This window comes from Arvicanthis niloticus, chromosome 23, assembly GCF_011762505.2.
Source record: "Arvicanthis niloticus isolate mArvNil1 chromosome 23, mArvNil1.pat.X, whole genome shotgun sequence".
Taxonomy (NCBI): Eukaryota; Metazoa; Chordata; class Mammalia; order Rodentia; family Muridae; genus Arvicanthis; species Arvicanthis niloticus.
This window is the reverse complement of record NC_133430.1, coordinates 32,512,434-32,531,733: the sequence shown is the minus strand read 5'-3', so window position 1 is coordinate 32,531,733 and position 19,300 is coordinate 32,512,434. Positions and strand designations below refer to the sequence as shown.

Sequence of the window (19,300 nt, the reverse complement as noted above, 5' to 3'; positions counted from 1 at the left end):
TCACAAGTCTAAGGACAGCCTAGTACTAGATAAACAAACTAGTCTAAAAATATATGTATTTTTAAAATTCACTGTAGAGGGGCTGGAGAGATAGCACAGTGGTTAAGAACAATAGTTGTTCCTCCAAAGGCCTGGGTGCAATTCCCAGCAACCACACAGTGGCTTAGAACCATCTATAATAGGATCTGATGCCCTTTTTTAAAAAAAAAAAAAGAAAGAAAAGAAATTCACTGTAGAAGAAAAATTCTTGTCCATGTGCACCTGAAGACATAAGAAAAATATGTAGTAACAGTCATTTAAAAAAAAAAATCCCACATTTAGGAGAATGAAGTAGTTAGACAATGTACTTCTCTGAAAAAAAAAAAAATGAACTAGTTACATATGTCAGTATAGACTAAAAAAAAAACTTTTGAGACAAGGTCTCATGTAGCCCAGACTGGCCTTAAATTCCTGATTCTCCGGCCTCTCCTTGAGTGCTGTGATATGCAGTATACACACATAAATACATATATACATATAAATATATATGTATACACACACACACACACACACACACATATATGTTTATGTATGTATATGGCAGGGCCACCTCTATGTAAAAGACAGGGGCAAGCAACCACAAAAGCCTCTCCTGCAGGAGGACCTAACTGAGAACTACCTGAGACCAAGGATTCCTTACACAGACAGTGCCAGCCAATCGGGAACTGCTGTTTACAAGAGATGCTTTCTTGGGAGCAATAGGGCATGGGTGGAGGGTATTAAAGGAGCTTGCAGCAGCATTCAGAACTTGCTGTGGCTTTTCTCACCTGCTTCCAAAGTGCCCTTGATTCTGTACCACCTCACCTCCAAACCCCAAGGGCAGGCAGAATCAGGCAGTGAATAGTCCAGGGCACAGGCAGCATCTGGTACTCAACATGAACAGACTACATCGGCCTCGTTTTTGTGGCTTCTTGCGAACCTCCTTTTCTGGGGGCTTGTTTCTTCTTTCTTTCTTTTTTTCCCTGTTGCTGCAAGGACTGTACTCACGGTTTGATGTAATCTGTTCTTCTCCTCCTCCTTGCGGTGCTGCTGCTGTGCCCCCCTTCAGTTGCTTCTTGGTGAGTTGGCACCTTAGTGTTTTATGTTGTGGGTCCCACAAAGGTGAGCATGCAGACCTCATTTCTGTCTTGTCTTTTCTGTCTGTTCCTCTCGGTGCCAGGGTAAGCTTGTGGCAGCCATCTTTCTTTGTTTTTGTTTGAGCGAGAGTGCTGCAGTGAGCATGCAGTGGACAGATTTTCTGTCTTCTTTGTCTTTGTCCACTTATTTTCACTTTTGATTTGGATTCATCCCAGTAACTGACATAGGAGCTGATCTTTAAGGCAGTGGTACCAGGGACCGGCTCCTGAGTGCCTTTTCCATCCCAGGGACACTGTGTAGGCATAAGGCCTTGAGCTACACCTGAGGGAGTCCTCGGCTTAGTATGTGACTTTCGTCACCTCCTCTGTCATAACAATTCTTTGTTTCCTTTGCTCTCATTGTCATGTTTCCTCCCCTCCATCATCAAGGAACCCCAGATTAGGGCACTGAAAACAACTCTTCTGGCTACTCGTGGTCTCAAGATTAAGACTCACAACCTGGACCAATTTTGGGAGGAAACTGCTCTTTTGGCCCCCTTGGATATGGCCGGAGAACACGTAGGTTCTCTGGATGTGTGTTCCCTTCCTCGCCCACAGCATGAGGTACAATCTGGGATTAACCCTCTCTTGTTCTTTGCCCCCACCCTCCGTGCAGTCATTGCCAGTCTTAAGAATTCTTCCCCAGAGGAAGTGGTGGCTGCCCATAACAAACACTGCCAGGATCAGGCTAACATTACACCTTTCCATTACTGACCTTGTCCACTTTCTCCAGAAAAACAGGTTGATTTTAGCAATGAGGGTGCCTCTGCTCCAGCCCTCTGGCCGTCAGGTTCCAAGCTGTCCTCTAGCCCTGCTGTTCTAGGTCCCTCACTCACTAGCCCTTCCGCTCCTGTCTCACCAGAGGTACCCCCAGCTTACCCCTGGTATGATTTAGGGGACTTTGCCTTCCTGTGGTCACCCCAGCGGTAGTTGCTCCTGCAAAGCCTGTTCCTCATGCTGGACTGCCTCTCCCCTGGGGGGCCTCATCCTCCCCAGGTATATTGTGAGGCCCTGTCAATCGTGGTCCTGATGCAATGACTAGGCCCTGGATTCCCAGTCCTCTGGCAGACTTGGCACTAATCAGAAAAGCTGCCAACGATTCTGGCCCAGATTCCCTTTATTTTGAACAAGTACTAGAGGCCACGCACCTCCAGACCTATTATGATTGATATAATCTCTTTAAGGCGGTGCTTGACCCTGCTTGTTTCTTAATTGGAAATCCGCATATCATGACTTGGCTGAGAATTGGGCTAAGATTAATTTGAAATATAACCTTAATGTTACTTTTGATATGCTTACTGGCCACAGGGCATACATTAACCCTGTCACTCAGGCCACTAATGGACTGCATGCTTACTTTAACCAGATTGCTGATCTTGCCTTTAAGACCCTTAAGGCCTGCACTCCTCGTGATCCTTCTGCTTACTTTCGCAATTTTGTCCAGCAGTCTGGGGAGTCCTTCATGGACTACCTGCCCCATGTGACTTAGGCAGTGGAAAGGCAGGTTGATGCTGGCCCAATCAGAGACATGTTCATTCAGCAGCTTGCATGGGAGGGTCTTAACACCCCCACTTGCAATGCTGTGGCAGCCATAAGGAATGATGATATCTATAAATGGGTTGTTGCCACAGTGCAGTCCTGACTGCCTCCATTGACGTATTGGTCATGGATCATGTACAAAGGATGATCTATGCCCCTAAAAAGGCCCCTGATAACACCTGTTGGGGCTGTGGCAAGCCTGGTCACCTCACATGGACTGCCCCTCAGCTAGGCTCAAGACCAGATGCCTAGTTGTAACAAAGGTTTTCACTGGGTTAAGGACTGTTGTTCTCAAAAGAAGGAAGACAATTCAAACTCCAAAAGGGGGCACCCCTCAGGCCCACCTGTAAGGGGGAAATCCCTGCTCTGCCAGGGGTCTTTTGGACCTTGCCTGTGTTTCCTCACTCCCCAAGGATGACTGTACATTTAGACAGTGCACCCATTAAAGAGTTGGTTAACACAGGGGCAGATGCCACTATAATAACAAAAAAAAATGAATCACTGAGGTTCCCCCATTAAAGATTTCAGTCTGGTCCCTCCATTACAGGAGTTCGAGGCCAACAGGCCACAAAAATAACTATCCAACCTGCCCATTGGCAGGATTTGAAATGCAATTGAGATCTTTTACATCGTTGTGGCTAATGTTCCCCACAACCTTTGGGCAAGAGAATCTGGAAGACATGGGTGCTGTCCTTACTACAGATGATCCCACATTTTTTGGTGACGTTATGCAACATGACCAACTAGACTGCACAGGTCACAAAGTTGGGGATCACCTCCAATTCTAATGGCCATTGCCCACCCAGTGCCAATTGACATCAAGGTACCTGACCCTATACTGTTGGCTTGGCTATCTGAAGCCAGCATCTGGGTGGACCAGGAGCCCATTTTGAAACCTAAGCTTTCTGCTCTCAAAGAACTGGTCTTGAAACAATTAGCTTTGGGTCATTTGGAACCCTTGACCAGCAGACATAATACTCCCATTTTTGTCTTTAAAAAGAAGTCAGGGCCCCCAGACAGAGTTATTAAATTAACAGGCTGGCAAGCCAAGGACAGGTAAGATTCTGCACAGAGCCTTACCAACCTAAGACAGAAGTGTATTGCTTTTGATAATGCATATTCCATGACAGGTAAGGAAGGCATTCTTGTCAGAATGCCTTAAGACAGGCTCAGTCTTGTTAATGAAATAAAAAAGGGGAGAGGTAGAGAGCTTTTGGGGGCTGCTTGGTAAGAATCTGACATAGGCCAAGGAAAAGGAAATGGGCTGCTTGGCAGGAATATGACATTGGCCAAGGACAAGGAAGTAGACTTCAGGCAGGAATCAGACATTAGGCTAGAACAAAGAAGTAATCTCAGGTAGGAATCTAAATTTTAGGCTAGAACAAAGAAGTAATTTCAGGCAGGAATCTAAATATTAGGCTGGAACAAAGAAGTAACTTCAGACAGGATTCTTAATTTTAGGCTAGAACAAGGAAGTAGGCTTCAGACAAGAAAGTGACCTTGAGCTAGGACAGGGAAGTAGGCTCAGATACTTTGGTCATCCTGATAAGCCCTTAGAAACAGTGATCATGGGTTTCTTCACAGAATTGGGTTTAATGCCTTGCTTTTTCTTTGACTATTTGTGTTTATTGTATTGATTGTTCTTTGACTATTTGCATCTACTGTATTGCTAGACCCTCAACCTGGAATTGACCTTAATACATGCATGTAATCAAAATGGTATAAAAGCATAAAGAAGGAGGGGGGATTGGGATGGGGAATGGGGGAAATGGGGAAAGGGGATGACATACATCTGTATTATAAATAAATGAAATATCCAATAAAAATTTTTTAAAATTAGCTGATTAATAAGAGACTTAAACTTAAAAAAAAAAAAAAAAAGTCAGGGAAATATAGGCTTTCACAGGATCTTGGAGCCATTAATGAACACATGGAAAAAATGAGGACCACTCACACTGCCTCATCCTAGTGCTATCCCACCCAAGTACCATGTGATGATCCAAGATATTAAAAATTGCTTTTTCCAGATCCCTTTGCCTCCCTGAGATAGATGCTGTTTTGACTTCACAGTATGGCAGCCAAATATGAATAAACCAGCTAAAAGATATCAGTAGACAGTCCTGCCTCAGGGCATGAAAAATAACTCAACTATTTGTCAGTTATATGCGGCTGAAGCCATACAGGGAGTCTCCAGGGATGTCCTTTATTATGCTTGCATAATATATTATATTGATATAATTATATAATATAATTAATATAATAATATATTATGCTTGCACACCCTAGCTGCCCGATCTTGAAAAGGTGTCCTCTCAATTGTTGTTTAACTTAGAAAAACTCAACTTGAAGGTTGTGCCAGAAAAAATTCATAGAGTTCCCCTGTATGCTTTCCTCGGCTTTTCTATTTCTGACAAGATTAAGCCCCTGGCCTTCTCCATCATGGCAAAAGAATCCTACCTCCTTGTGGAACTACAATTGTGTGGAACTGTTAACTGGCTCAAACCTTTCCTGTCTTTCTGGACCAGAAGATGAGATACCTCTTTACTCTCTTGGAGAGGCCTAGCAGCCCCTCTACCAGGGTTAAACTAAGTCTAGGAACATACTACAGAAAGTTGTGGCACTCCTTTCTGTATCAACTCTGGAAAAGTATGATCCAGGAAAACCCCTCCTGGCTATAATTCTGTGGTCCCTTGAGGGGGTCTTAGGAGTGTTTGGCAGAATGGGACCCTCATATGGTTGCACCAAACCCATTCTGATTTACTTAAGGTTACCTCAAAGTTTGATATTGCCTTCCGCCTTGCCCTTAAGGCAAGAGGCTTAGCAAGGAGAACTTATATGAGGGAACCAGACAAAATAATTCTACCATTCTCCTTACGATATTCTCAATCATTATGGGCAGATCCCATCAGCTTTCAAGAAATGGTGGTGGGGTTCACAGGCTCACTGGATAATCACATGCCACCAGACAAGCTTCTTACTGCTTTGTCCCAACTGCCAATAACAGATAAACTCCATAACATACTAGCTCTCAAGGCAACCATGGCTTTTTCTGATGCTAATAATGCCAGGTATAGGGTTCTTATCCAAAGATGGAGGGAAACGACACAACTCACATTCTCCCTAATCCTGGCTCAGGGCAACTGGGTGAATTATTTGGACTCCTGAAAATTTCTGAGTGTTACCAACAGGAGCCAGTATTTTCTCAGATAGCCAATATGCAGTACAAGCTGTCCATACCCTGTCCTTCTCCTATATTAAAGAGCAAAACAGCACTATACATGTCTACATATGCTCTATCCAAAAGGCTCTCAAGAATAGGGCACACCCCTGGTTCATCTCACACATAAGATCACATTCTAAATTGCCTGGCATTATTTATTAGCAATTGGAGAACTGCCCTGATTATGGTTGTAGAAATTGCTAGAACAAGCCAGAATGTTACACCATCAATGTTTCACCTTTCTTTCCAGAATTTACATAAGCACTTGCCCGAACTGCCTATGTTGCAATGTAAACATCTTGCAAGGTCCTGTGTAATGTGTGGACCTCTTGCACCACTGGGGCTCCTTGGCAGATCAGGAGCTAACCCTAGAGGTCTATTCCCCAATGCAATCTGGTAAATAGATGTCACCCATTACCCAGACTTTGGTAATCTTAGGTATGTACATGTTACATGTTGTGGTAGGTACTTGCTCAGCCTTCACTTTATATATATATACATATTTTTTTTTCACGAATGCAGATGCAGATACACACACACACACACACACACACACACACACACACACACACACGAACGAGGTGGCCATGGCAGGTGAAAAGGCCTCTCATGCTATTAATGCCATGAAACCAGCAATGCTGTAACAAGAGTGCCTTGGGCACTCAAGGCTGACAATGGACCTGCTTACTATCAAGTTCAGAGCCTTCCTAACCTCATGTAAAATCAGTCACTCCTTTAGGATACCCTGTAATCCTCAAGGCCAAGCAATTGTAGAAAAAGCAAATCGCTCATTGAAGAGAGCACTTGCTTGGGTCACCTCCCCAGAATCCAAAAGAGATCCACACCTAGTCCTGGTGGAGGTCCTGTGCTATGTGAACTTTCTCTCCTTCAATGAGAAAGGGCTGCGCCTTGCTTACAAACATTGGGCATTTTTGCCAAGGGATACTCCCCTCCTGTTGATTAGATGGAGGGACCCAATAACCTCTCAGTGGCAACTGCCTGCTCTGCTTCTAACAAGGGGTCAAGGTTATGCTTGTGTTTTCCCCCAGGAGGCAACTGCGCCAATATGGGTGCCCTCAAGAGATGTTCACCCAGCATGGTCTGGGGGCGAGGAAGGAGCCAGAAGAAGACCAGGATGTGGAGACATAGTGTACATACTGTTTTTAATAATTCTTCAGCCTGGAAGGGCTGATGAGCTCTGGGCTTTGGTGCCCCTAACCCCCATTCTTTTGCCTGTGGCAGTTAACTCCCTAGCCTAGAGCCTACCCTGTTCATTTCTCTTTCAATGTGAATTTGGGTTTGCCCTTCATGGACTTAGTCAATACTACACTACAACTAGAATGCACCTGGCCTATGGAGGAAATTCTCTGCTTTACCAGCAATTTCTCTTCCATCGGCCCTTGTATCCACCTACACAATATGTCCACGGAGGACTTTTCATGGCAATCTAACCTATGGCACCATGTTAGACACGAAACTTCACATTCCCCTTACTAACTACAAATCCCTAAAGGATCCCCCAAGCATATCACATCCACCCCTGCGCCTCACTGTCAAAGGGTCCCTCAAATGCTCACTTTCATAGGACTTCCTATCCCTTGGGAGCACTGCTAGTCTGCACTAGGTATAAAATTCACCGAAGATTACCTGAAACTGTCATCTAACCCCACACTGGGCATGTGGAGGTTTACCTCACATGATGCTTCCAATATTACTCTCTATGTTAACAGAGATCCCATTAGATTCCAATATGACCCCATTATGAGCAATTGAGATTTATGTGGCCCCTCTAATTGTCTTGATTTATGCCCCCTTACTCTCCTAAAAGGTGACCTTCTCTTTAATGGGACATTTTTCCATATAAACCAGTCAGTAAAAATATGGACTGAGGCAATCCCTGTGACCACTGGCAGCCAGATTGGCTGGAAAGCTACCCCAATCTATGCCGACCTCCCTTTTTCTTTCTGGTCACCAATACGTCCATTGTCAGAGATATCCTCAACTAATTTAATGAGAAATGTGTACTGTGTACACCTGTGTGAATGTTGAGTACAAGTGCCCACAAAGGGATCCTGTACAGAAGCAGTATATGCTCTTAACTGCTGAGCCATCTCTCCAGCCTCCTATCCTCAAATTTTAAAGACTAACATAAGGTACAAAGGCATGCACCTGTACTACAGAGGAGGCTACAGAGGAGGCCTGAAGACCATGAACTTGGGAAGAAAGCATGATACGACTTCCCTGCAAAACAATGAAAAATTAATATAATGGCTAATATAAGACGATAAATGAAAAGTAATCTCCACCTCAATTTTAACACGTAAGTATTCAGGAATAAGCACAGAGTGTTTATATTATTAAGGAAATAAATACTTGTACTTACATATCAAATTGCCATGAATATGACAGCTCAAGTTGTAGAGTGAGACAAAGGAGGTGAATGGGACAGTCAGAGCAGGTCATTGAGAGTAAGATTTCCAAAGAAGCAAACAACTCTTGTGAAGCCCTCAACAAAACAAGGTACAGTTTCCCTCAGTTTACACAGTAGTTGCATTCTCAGAAAATTCAATCTTATTAAAACCAAGTTAAAGCCAGGCAGTGGTGGCGCACACCTGTAATCCCAGCACTTGGAAGACAGAGGCAGGTGGATTTCTGAGTTCAAGGCCAGCCTGGTCTACAGAGTGAGTTATAGGACAGCCAAGGCTATACAGAGAAACCCTGTCTCAGGGGGGGAAAAAAAGTTTAAAAACTCCTTTGGGTTTAAATATAAAACAAAATGGATGCCATGATCAAGTGAGTATGAACAGGTTTTTCACCTACTAAAAGGCCTGAAGGAAATATTTGAAAGAAACCATGCATGGCCGCATCATACCTGGGGTTTTGGTTTCTGGGGTTTCTGGTTGCTTCCTGCTCACTGAATACCACAGCTGTACCCTAATACCAATACTATCCTAATCCTTACAGCAGCAAGAAACATACCCTCAAAGGTCACAGACAGCAGAACTGTCTGCATTACAAATTAGGCCCAGGCGGACATACAATCCTATCACTTAGGCAGTAAGTAGAGGCAGGAAGATCATGAGTGAAGGACAGCCTGCCCTACACTGAGAGGTCCTGTCAAAACAACTACAACAAAAACTAAATTATAAAATAAAACAAAAACTAAAGGCCTTGGGAAAACTGAGGTCTTACTGTAGCCTCTAGACTATGTTTTCATGACACCCTTTAACTTAAATGTGATAATAAAAAGCCTTACCAATTTTTAACTTTGGCAAGGATAAATTCTTATGCAGTGAAAACCAGTATGACTAGGGTAGATAAAAACTTAAGGATATTCACGCTAAGTGAGAACAATCTATGGGGGGGAGGGGGGGGAGGGAGATGACTATGACTCACTGGGCACAGTGCTTGTAATACCAGCATAAGAACTGAGTTTGGATCACCACACACACATTCTAAAAAGCTGGAACAGAGACAAAGGCCTGTAACTGGCTAGAACTTGCTGACCAGCTAGTTTTCCAAATTGGTAACCTCCAGGGTCAATAAAAGACCTTATCTCAAAATACAAGAGCGACTAAAGAAGATACACACAGCACTGACCCATCTTCCATATACACGAGCACTCAGGTAGCAATACATATGTATATACACCCACATATAAATTAACTGTAAGAGAAAATAATACAATCTGGGTGGTGGTGGTGCATTCCTTTAATCCTAGTACTCGGGAAGTAGAGACAAGGGAGGGAGAGAAGGAAAGAAAAAACTGGTTGGGGAGCTAGCTCAGTTAGTAAAATGTATGCGGTACTAACTTGAGGACCTGAGTTCAAGTTCAATGCCTAAGACTCACATAAAAAGCCAAGCATGCTAGTGTATGCTTACAATCCCAGTACTAGGGGCGTGGCGGCATATTATGCTCCCTGGAACTCACCAACCAGCAGCCTAGCCTTCCTGGTAAGCTCCAGATCCTACTGGATCTGAGAAACACTGTCTCAAACACAAGGTGGATGGCTCTTCAGGAATGGACAACCAAAGCGGACCTCTGACCTTCACAAGTACACCACACCCACACACACACACACACACACACTCACACACACAAGATACATATGAAGAAGAAAATACTGTTATATCTTATATTGAAAAAAGGAGGAAACAAATTTCAAACACTGAAAATTTAAAAAAAAAATTAGAAATAACCTTGACAAAAGTATCTAATTACCTTTCAATGCCTGAAATATTCTGGATCAGAATTCCAGTCAATCTTCTAGTAAATCTAGTATTTCTAAATCCAACTGATTTATCAATGAACAAGTATACTAGAGTTACTTACTATATAGCCATCTAAACAGAAATCAGTAAGAAACCACAGAACCCACTTGAAAATGTAAAAGCTATTATATATACATATATATGCCTCTGTGTGTGTATGTATGTATGATGTATACAGCACCTACTATATAATAGTCACTGTTTCAAGAACATATACATTCTTAAATATACGTGTGTGTGTGTGTGTGTGTGTGTGTGTGTGTGTGTGTACAACTTTTAGAATACTAAGAGATAGGGGGCTATCCTCCTAGTTTTTCAGATGTGGATTTACATGATTATAGAGGTTTCCAGTCAAGACTGCAAAGTAAAATTTCTGAAATAACAACCATATATATGTGTCCATATGTGTGGTTTGTTTGGTTTTATATTTTTGGGTTTGGGGTTTTTTTTGAGGGGGGAGGGGGCGGACAGGGTTTTTCTCTATGTGTAGCACTGGCTATCCTGGATCTCTTTCTGTAGAACATGCTGGAATCAAACTGAGTGTTGGGATTAAAGGCATGTACTGCCATGCCCAGCAACCTGTCAAATAAATAAAAACCAGCTGGCTCAAAACATTCTGTAAGTAAAGTACCTTCCAGGTTGTTATGTTAATATAAAGAAACCACAGAGCTGAAGCCAGGAGCCCATGGAGCAAAGAACAGGCAGCAGCAGTGAGTGTGGGAATAGGGACTGAGAGCTCCATAAAAACAAGAGAAACCTCCAGAGGCCAGGGTAGGACGCCTTATAAAAGACTGAGCAGCACAACAGTGTCACACTCCCCAGATTGGGGAAACATGGTTTTAAACACGAAAAACAAAAACAAACAAACAAACAAAACTCAGCACTGCCTAGACCTGTGGCTTAGGAGAAATGGGGCCACAGAAAGATGGCTCCATGTGTAAGAACACTTGCTGCCAAATGTAACACCATGAGTTCTATCCTTGAGACCCACATGGTAGAGAGCAAAAACTGACTCTCTCACATTGTCCTCTGCCCTCCATATTCACCGGCACCTACACCCACATCCAAAATAAATAAGAGTTAAGAAAAACAATAAAAGTACTCCCAGAAATCCTGGAGGACACTGATAAAAGTTTCCAAATCAAGGGGGAAAAAAAATCCAGCCACCTACTAGCTCTGTACCTACAAGGCAGGAGCCACAGTATCATCGATCTCTTCAGGAAAGGAAATCTAAGGATGGTTCTAGAATCGGGGTTCAGAGGCAACTATAGAATTGTTACACAACCAGAGCTCCAGAGAACAATGAAATCTGAATCTCAAAACCAGAAGACCTGAAGCTGTTGCTATATCTTGAATGACGTTCCATTTTCTATTTCCTGACTGTAAAACTACTGATCTCCATGCTCCAATCACCTTTCTCAATATTTATGAAAAGCCTCATCCCTTAAGATAACTACAGAGAACCTAGCAAACTCAAATTCTTTCTGTCCTGCCAATAAACCACTTTAAATACAATAAAAAATAAATATTTTGCCGGGCAGTGGTGGCGCACACCTTTAATCCCAGCACTTGGGAGGCAGAGGTAGGAGGATTTCTGAGTTCGAGGCCAGCCTGGTCTACAGAGTGAGTTCCAGGACAGCCAGGGCTACACGGAGAAACTCTGTCTCGAAAAACCAAAAGAAAAAAATAAATATTTTAGTGATAGTATATGATAACTTAAAATATAAACATCCAAATTTCACTTAGCTAAATAAGTATCTTAATTTGTTGACTCTAAGCAAACTCAAGTGACACGGGATCTCTGCACTTTGGCCCTCCTATCATACAGACACAGGGACTTCCTACCACTAGGAAGGGAGTGGTTTCCACTTTTAGGATGACAGAACTGAGAGGTTCTAAAAGAAAAATAAAACAGTCTCCACAGAGAAAAACTAGATATCCAAGTTCCAAGTGTATGCTTTAGTCAAATAAACACCAAATTACTATTGCATAATTTGTAATCTGTTTCTGCCACTGATTAGCCATTCAATTTTAGATAATCCAACCTGGTCTAAGCTCTAAACCTAGAACGAAGAATAAAGTAAAGGTCTCTTAAGTCTCTTGTAACACTGGAATATCTTTAAAAACAAAACAAAACAAACAAACAAACAAAAACAGGCTCTCACCATTTAGTTCTGGCTGACCTTGAACTCAGAGAGACCCATTTGCATCTATCTGCCTCTGCCTCCTCTGTCTGCTGGAATTGACAGCACCACCACATGTATGTTGTAATTCCTTTTTAAAGACATGCTATAAGGTCAGCTAGGCATAAAGATATATAACATTTACATAATGTTTTCAAGAACTTCAAAGATTTTTCCCAGTGCTAATGATGCCTATATACCACCTTCTCCTCCCCCAAGTGATATAAGTTGAATCTAAAAACTCCGTTTGTGATATATTTCTGCAAAACTGTTGAAATAATTGTTTTGTTTTGATTTACTTTTGAGACACTATATCTCTATGCAACCCTGGCTGACCTGGAAGTCATTATTCAGCCCAAACTGACCTTGAACTTTAAAGAGTCTTTGCATCCCAAACACTGAAATTACAGATGTATGCCAGCATGTCTGGCTCCAAATATTTTTAAATATTTTATGCACTAGAACTTTGAGATATAATGTACATATACTAAACCCCAACTTTTTTACTGTACATTTCTGAGTGTGAACATGCATAGTCAGATGGCCTTTATAGCAGTCATGATAAAAAAATACAGAATATTCAAAAAATTCCTTCCATGCCCTATACAAACAAACCCTCCTTCAACACCTGGAAACTACCAGACAGTTTCCTGTCTCTGTAGTTTTACCTGCTTTAAAATACCATAGAGGGGGACTGGAGAGATGGCGTAGTGGTTAAGAGGGCTTGCTGTTCTTCCAAAGGACCAAAGTTTGGGTCCCAGCACCCATGTCAGATAGCTCACAATTGCCTGTAACTCTAACTCCAGGAAATCTGACACCATCTTCTGATCTCTCTAGGCACCTGCAAACATGCACACACACACACACACACACACACACACACACACACACACACACACACACACAAGTCAAAGTAAATACATCTAAAATATATTGTAGTGGAATCACACGTAGCCTTGTGAGTCTGCATTAACTCATATTGTAAAACAAGGTGCAAAATATTTCACTGTACCGAGTTACCAAAGTTTCTCAGCTTATCAGTTACAAATACATCTGAAAAATTTCTAGTTTGGGGCAGTTAAGGCATTAAGCATATAAGGTTCTGTGTGACTGTATGTTTTCTTCTCATTTGCATACATATCTTCTACTACTGTTAGATCATTATAGGAAGTGTACATTTAGCTATGTATAAAAAGCCCAACAAACTGTTTTACAAAGAGTATAACAATAAATACAAGTTTTTAAATCTTTTAAAGAGAAAATAAGCTTAGACCTTGTGGTGGTCTCAATGGAATGAACCCATAGGCTCATATACTTGCATGCTTGGTTCCCAGTTGGTGGACTGTTGGGAAGGATAAGAAAGTGTGGCCTTGCTGAAGAAGGTCTGTCACTGGGTGTAAGCTATGAGGTTTCAAAAGACTACCAGGCCCTGTCTGTCTGTCCATCCACCCATGCATGCGTGCATCTGTTCATCTATCCATCTATCCATCCATCCTTCTGTCTTTCTCTGCCTGCTGCCTATGGTTCAAGATGTAAAGCTCTCAGCTACTACTACATCATCACGCCTGCCTGCTTCCAACCATGATGATAATGGACTAGCCCTGATACTGTAACCCAATTAAGTGCTTTTCTTTATTGCCTTGGTCATGGTGTCTCTTCACAGGTATAGAACAATGATTAAGATAGATATGTCAGAAAGTTCCCAGAAAGATCCCAAATATATCCAGACACTTATCAAAGGTATTATTTTTCTTGTGACCAACTTAAAGGAAGTACAAGTAAACAAAGAAGTTGGTTAATACTACATTTACCAAATAGACAAAGAGTCTTAAGACTTTAATATGGAATGTTTAAAATCACACATATACGTCCCAATGGTCACAGGGTATAGGTGTGCATGTTCAATCCATTAAACCATTTTAAATTATCTTAAGCCTGTACAAATTAAATAGTGTGGTCATTTTGGTTGTATAGGATATGAAAACAGACAGACCGTTGGTCTTCCACCTCATGATCATCTAGGTGCTCAGAAGTAGTCTGTTTTTAATGAGACAAAATTATGAACCTTGCACTTTCTATCAGCTCCCACTTCCTCCTTTATTCAACTTAAATTTCACAACTCATAAACACAATTATTCCTGTCCCTCATTTCAACATCTCCTTTGTCTCTCCCCTTCAAATCTTCCTAGCAAAACTGCAAACAACTTTCCCTCTGACTTCAACAAAGCACTAAGGGAAAAAAATTACACATCTGGACAGATTAATTATCATCATAAATTCCCAACTAACAACCTCAAACACAACAGTACTACCTTACAGTCTCCTCTAGTGGGAATGTTTCTTCATTCCTTAATTATCTAATACTCCTTTTAACTAAGACACTTTTTGGCCACTGACACGGTGCACTAGGTAAAGGTGTTTACTGCCAAGACTGACAACCTGAGTTCAATCCCCAGAAACCACATGGTGAAAGGAAAGAATAAACTCCCACAATTTGCCTTCTGACTTCTGCATGCACACCATGGCATACATGTGCACACACACAAGTTTGATCATCAGCACCACAAAATAAAAGTAACATTTCCTTCTTTATATCACACACTAAGCTCTAACCTCACTTTCATTTCTCAAAATTCAAACTCTTTCCCATTTCAAAGCTTTCCCACATGTAGAAAATAAAAATACTTCTTTTCCATCAACATGATGGCTACTTCTAATCCTTTTTGACAATTAAAATATCAGTCCTAGGTGGAGCCTACAAGATCAAAACTGGTTCTCCTGTTCTTTCACCATGACAATCACTTCATCTGCATACTCTTGTGTGTGTGCCTGTGTGCAAATGTGTGCATGTACACTCACAACTATGTGTGCAGACATAGAGGCCTGAGGTTGACAATGGGTGGCTTCTCAATTTCTTTCAACCTTACTTTTTGAGACAGGGTCTCTTACTGAGCTTGGAGCTCTCCATTTTGCCTAGACTGCAGGAAACTCCAGGGATCTGCCTCTCTAGAACCAACAGCACTAGGATTATAGGAACATACCACCAATTTATCACATGAGTATTGAAGAGCTGAACTTAGGTCCTTACTCTTGCACAACAAGCACTATACCCAATAAGCCATCTCCCCATCTCCTCACTGTAAATATTCTTAAATAGCAACTTAAATTTAGGCCACCACTATCACAGAATGGTATGTTCTAAAAAGAAGTCAAAACTGAATTGAGTCTGAGGCTACAACTAAAGGTGAATTCCTGTTTCCATCACTTAACTCTGCAATCATGGGAAATTCTTTTTATTGTCTACATTTTAAAGTTTTTAACTGGAAATGAAAACAAAATAGCAACTCAACAGGTTGTTGAGAGGATTAAGGTAGTGAGTAGATATAAGCCATGAGAACAAATCTTGTAACATACTGACAACTGCTAGGTTATTACCTAAACTATAGGACTATCACTTCTTACACATGGATTAAATAAAAAATGTCCCAAGCAGATCATGAGACTTCAATGTCCCTAAGCCAATGAATGATTCAATACACAAAACTCAAAAAAGTAACTCTATAAAGCATAGCCATAAGTATGTATTTTGTGATTTGTTATCAAAGCTCCCAATAATCAACAGCAAATGTTTAAGTCCAAAATTCAATGAATTATCATGGTGCCATAAAACTTTGAAAAGTCATTGACTTGGAGTAGCTACTTTTTATTTTATTTTTAATTACAAATTAGCCTTTGCTCTTGCAGACCAAGTTAATAAGTTTGGATCCATATACAGTAATGAAATATACCTGCTAAGACATTTAGACCTTTGGGGATTGGCTCAGTCACAGTCAAGGGTTTGCTATACAAGTACGAAGACCTGGATTTGGATCTCTAGAACCCACATAAAAAGCAGAACATAGCAGTACACACCTACAATCCTCGCACTGAGAAGTCAGAAGCAGGAGAATCCCTGGGGTTTGCTGGCTAGCCACTACAGCAGCATCAGTATGCTCCAGGTTCAGTGAGAGACCCTGTCTCAAAAAAGGGTGGGAGTGGGAGGGATGGGGCTAGATGGGGCTCAGTGGTTAAGAGTACTGGCTGCTCTTCCAGAGGACCCAAGTTCAAGTCCTCCACAACCGATAATGACTCTTAATTGTCTATAACCTCAGTTCTAGGAAATCAGACTCTCTCTTCTGTCCTCCATGGGCACCAGGTATGCACATGATACACAGACACACATGTAAACCATATGCACAAAATAAAATAAAAAAATTTAAAAAGGTTTATTAAATACTATGAAGATTAGCTGAGGAGACAACTAACATTGACTTGTGGCCTCCATACACACACACACACACACACACACACACACACACACACACACACACCCTCCACAATGATCCCCTAAGCCTCAGATCTAAGTGTTGTGCTATAGATATATAGGTTGAGACTGAGCTCCACAACTCTGCATTTTGATGGGTTGTTTTGTTTTGTTTTTCTTTCTGTAACGTTCTCTGTTGCAAAGAGAAATGTTCTTGATGAGGTGTGAAGACTACACTTGTCTGTGGGTATAAGGGTAAATATTTAGACTGTAATTACAGATTATACTGATTTAGTACAAAGTGGTTGTTGTTATACTAAACCAGTAAATGCTGGTTTAGCGAAACGGCATTATATTTCCCCTCCACACAAAAGGGTACTTATAATTTGGGGGGAAAAATTCATGAAACAATTTTCTAATTATTTGTGTATACTGAGTCACAAGTTTGAAGACTATCCACCCTAAGAATCCATCCTTACAGGTCACCCCACAGACAAATGACAAGTGCAAGACAAGCACTACCACTGAAAGGAAAGACTAAAGGTTAATGAGCTTGTTTCTTATTTTGTATTTTTGGTGCCCAAGACTGAACCTAGGGCTGCATGTGTGCTAAACTCAGGTTCTCTCACTAAGTATCAAACTTCAACCCCTATGATCATATTTTAAGTGTTCCAATGATCAACAACAATATATATACTTGTATATATATATTGAATATATATATATATATATATATATATATATATATATATATATATATATAATTCATCAAGTATATACAAAATTCAGAAATCAGTTACCATTTTCTCCCCATTCTGGTACCAAACATTTTAAATAATATTGTTGGTAAAGCTCCTTATCTGAGCCTCACTGTTAATAAAAATGCAAACGTGCACCACCTCTAGAAAGGAACTGTGCAGTGCTTTCCTGAGCCTGAAAGTTTATTAATATACTTTGAATTAATCGTTCTGGTTACAAGAATCTATTCTGAGAATACAGAAATATGAACAATGATTTATAATTAACAATGTTCTCTGATGAGATAGTTTAGTGGCTAAGAGCACTGACTGCTCTTCCAGAGGGCTTGGGTTCAATTCCCAGCACCCACACGGCAGCTCCCAGCTCTAAGTCTAGTTCTAGGGAACTCTTCCTGCCTCCATAGCCACCAGGCATGCATGTGGTATACTTACACAGCAGGTAAAACACCCATACACATAAAATACACTTTTAAAAATGTTCATTGACGTTTTATTTTAAATAACTGAAAATTAAAGAATCTAAATGTTAGTGCTATGAAACCGATTGCATCAATGATAAAATTAATGAAATGGTCAATAGCAGTTGTAAACTATTTTCAAGAACTTATATTAAAATGCATATTACATTTAAAAGAGGGGAGGGGAATCAAATCAATCAAAAGTAAGTATGTATGAAAATGCCATGTTACTTTGTATGCTAATTAAAAACTGAAGTTCCAGTCAGGCAATGGTGGTGCATGCCTTTAATCCCAGCACTTGGGAGGCAGAGGTAGGTTGATTTCTGAGTTCGAGGCCAACCTGGTGAGTTCCAGGATAGCCTGGGCTATAACAGAGAAACCCTGTCTCAAAAAGCTAAAAAAGCAACAACAACAACAACAACAACAAAAAAAAAAAAAAAAAAAAAAAAAAAAAAAAAACCTGAAGTTCCTCACCGTATTCAGGTACAGTTGTACAAGCCTATAATCCTGAACTTGGGAGGTTGAGGCATATGGATTCTGAGTCTGATGCCAAGTCTGGAAACACCAAATAAGTCTCCAGGATCATACCCATTTGTGAAGGATCAGGTCTTTCTTTGCCAGTTTGTAAATCTCTTTAACTTGTCAGCTTCACCTTTAGTCACATGGAGACAATGGGGCAGAGCTGACTAGGACTGGAATAGGCTCTTCCTGGGAGTGTGGAGCTGTTGCTGGCCTGGAGCTGGTTATGTAGACCAAGCTGTCCTCTAATTCACAGAGATCCACCTGCTTCTGCTTCCTGACACATTAGGACTAACGGCAGGATCACCATGCCAGGGATTAATTTTTGAGAGTTCTCAAGTCCAAAGAACTTACTCCTGGTCATCCTAAGGAACTCTACAATTTAATTAAGAAAGCAGTTCTGTTGGCCAGCATCTTGAGAGGAACAGACGATAATAATATTAAATTCCACTTGATCTGGACAGAGCTGAAACCACCCACTGCCTATGATAGAAAAACAAGATGGTCCTCTTCCCAGCTGTAAATTTAAGCCATCCACAACCTCTGCCCCAGTGGCATAAATGTCTTGTGTACTCAAATAATAAGTATCACTTTAAGCAACTAAAGTAGTATGCCAATAATAGACACAATAGATACTGCTATGAGAACTCACTCTGTAGACCCATCTGCCTCTGCCTCCCCAGTGCTGGGATTGAAGGCGTACACCACCAGTACCCAGCAGCCTTCTTATTCTTTAGCTTTATATTGTTTTTGACTGACACAACTATACTTTACAGGAGACAGATAGTATGATACACATGCACAATGTATACAAAAGGGTAACCGGTATATATCACAAAATAGATTTATCTTTCTTTGAGAACCATTCTCTTTGCTGGCTCTCCTGACGTGCAC

General features: G+C 41.1%; 1 protein-coding gene across 13 annotated transcripts in view; it reads right to left on the bottom strand.

Moving 5' to 3' along the window:
- The window catches only part of Numb (NUMB endocytic adaptor protein), a 119,080-nt gene that overhangs the window by 86,573 nt on the left and 13,207 nt on the right, over positions 1–19,300 (bottom strand). The window lies entirely within an intron of this gene.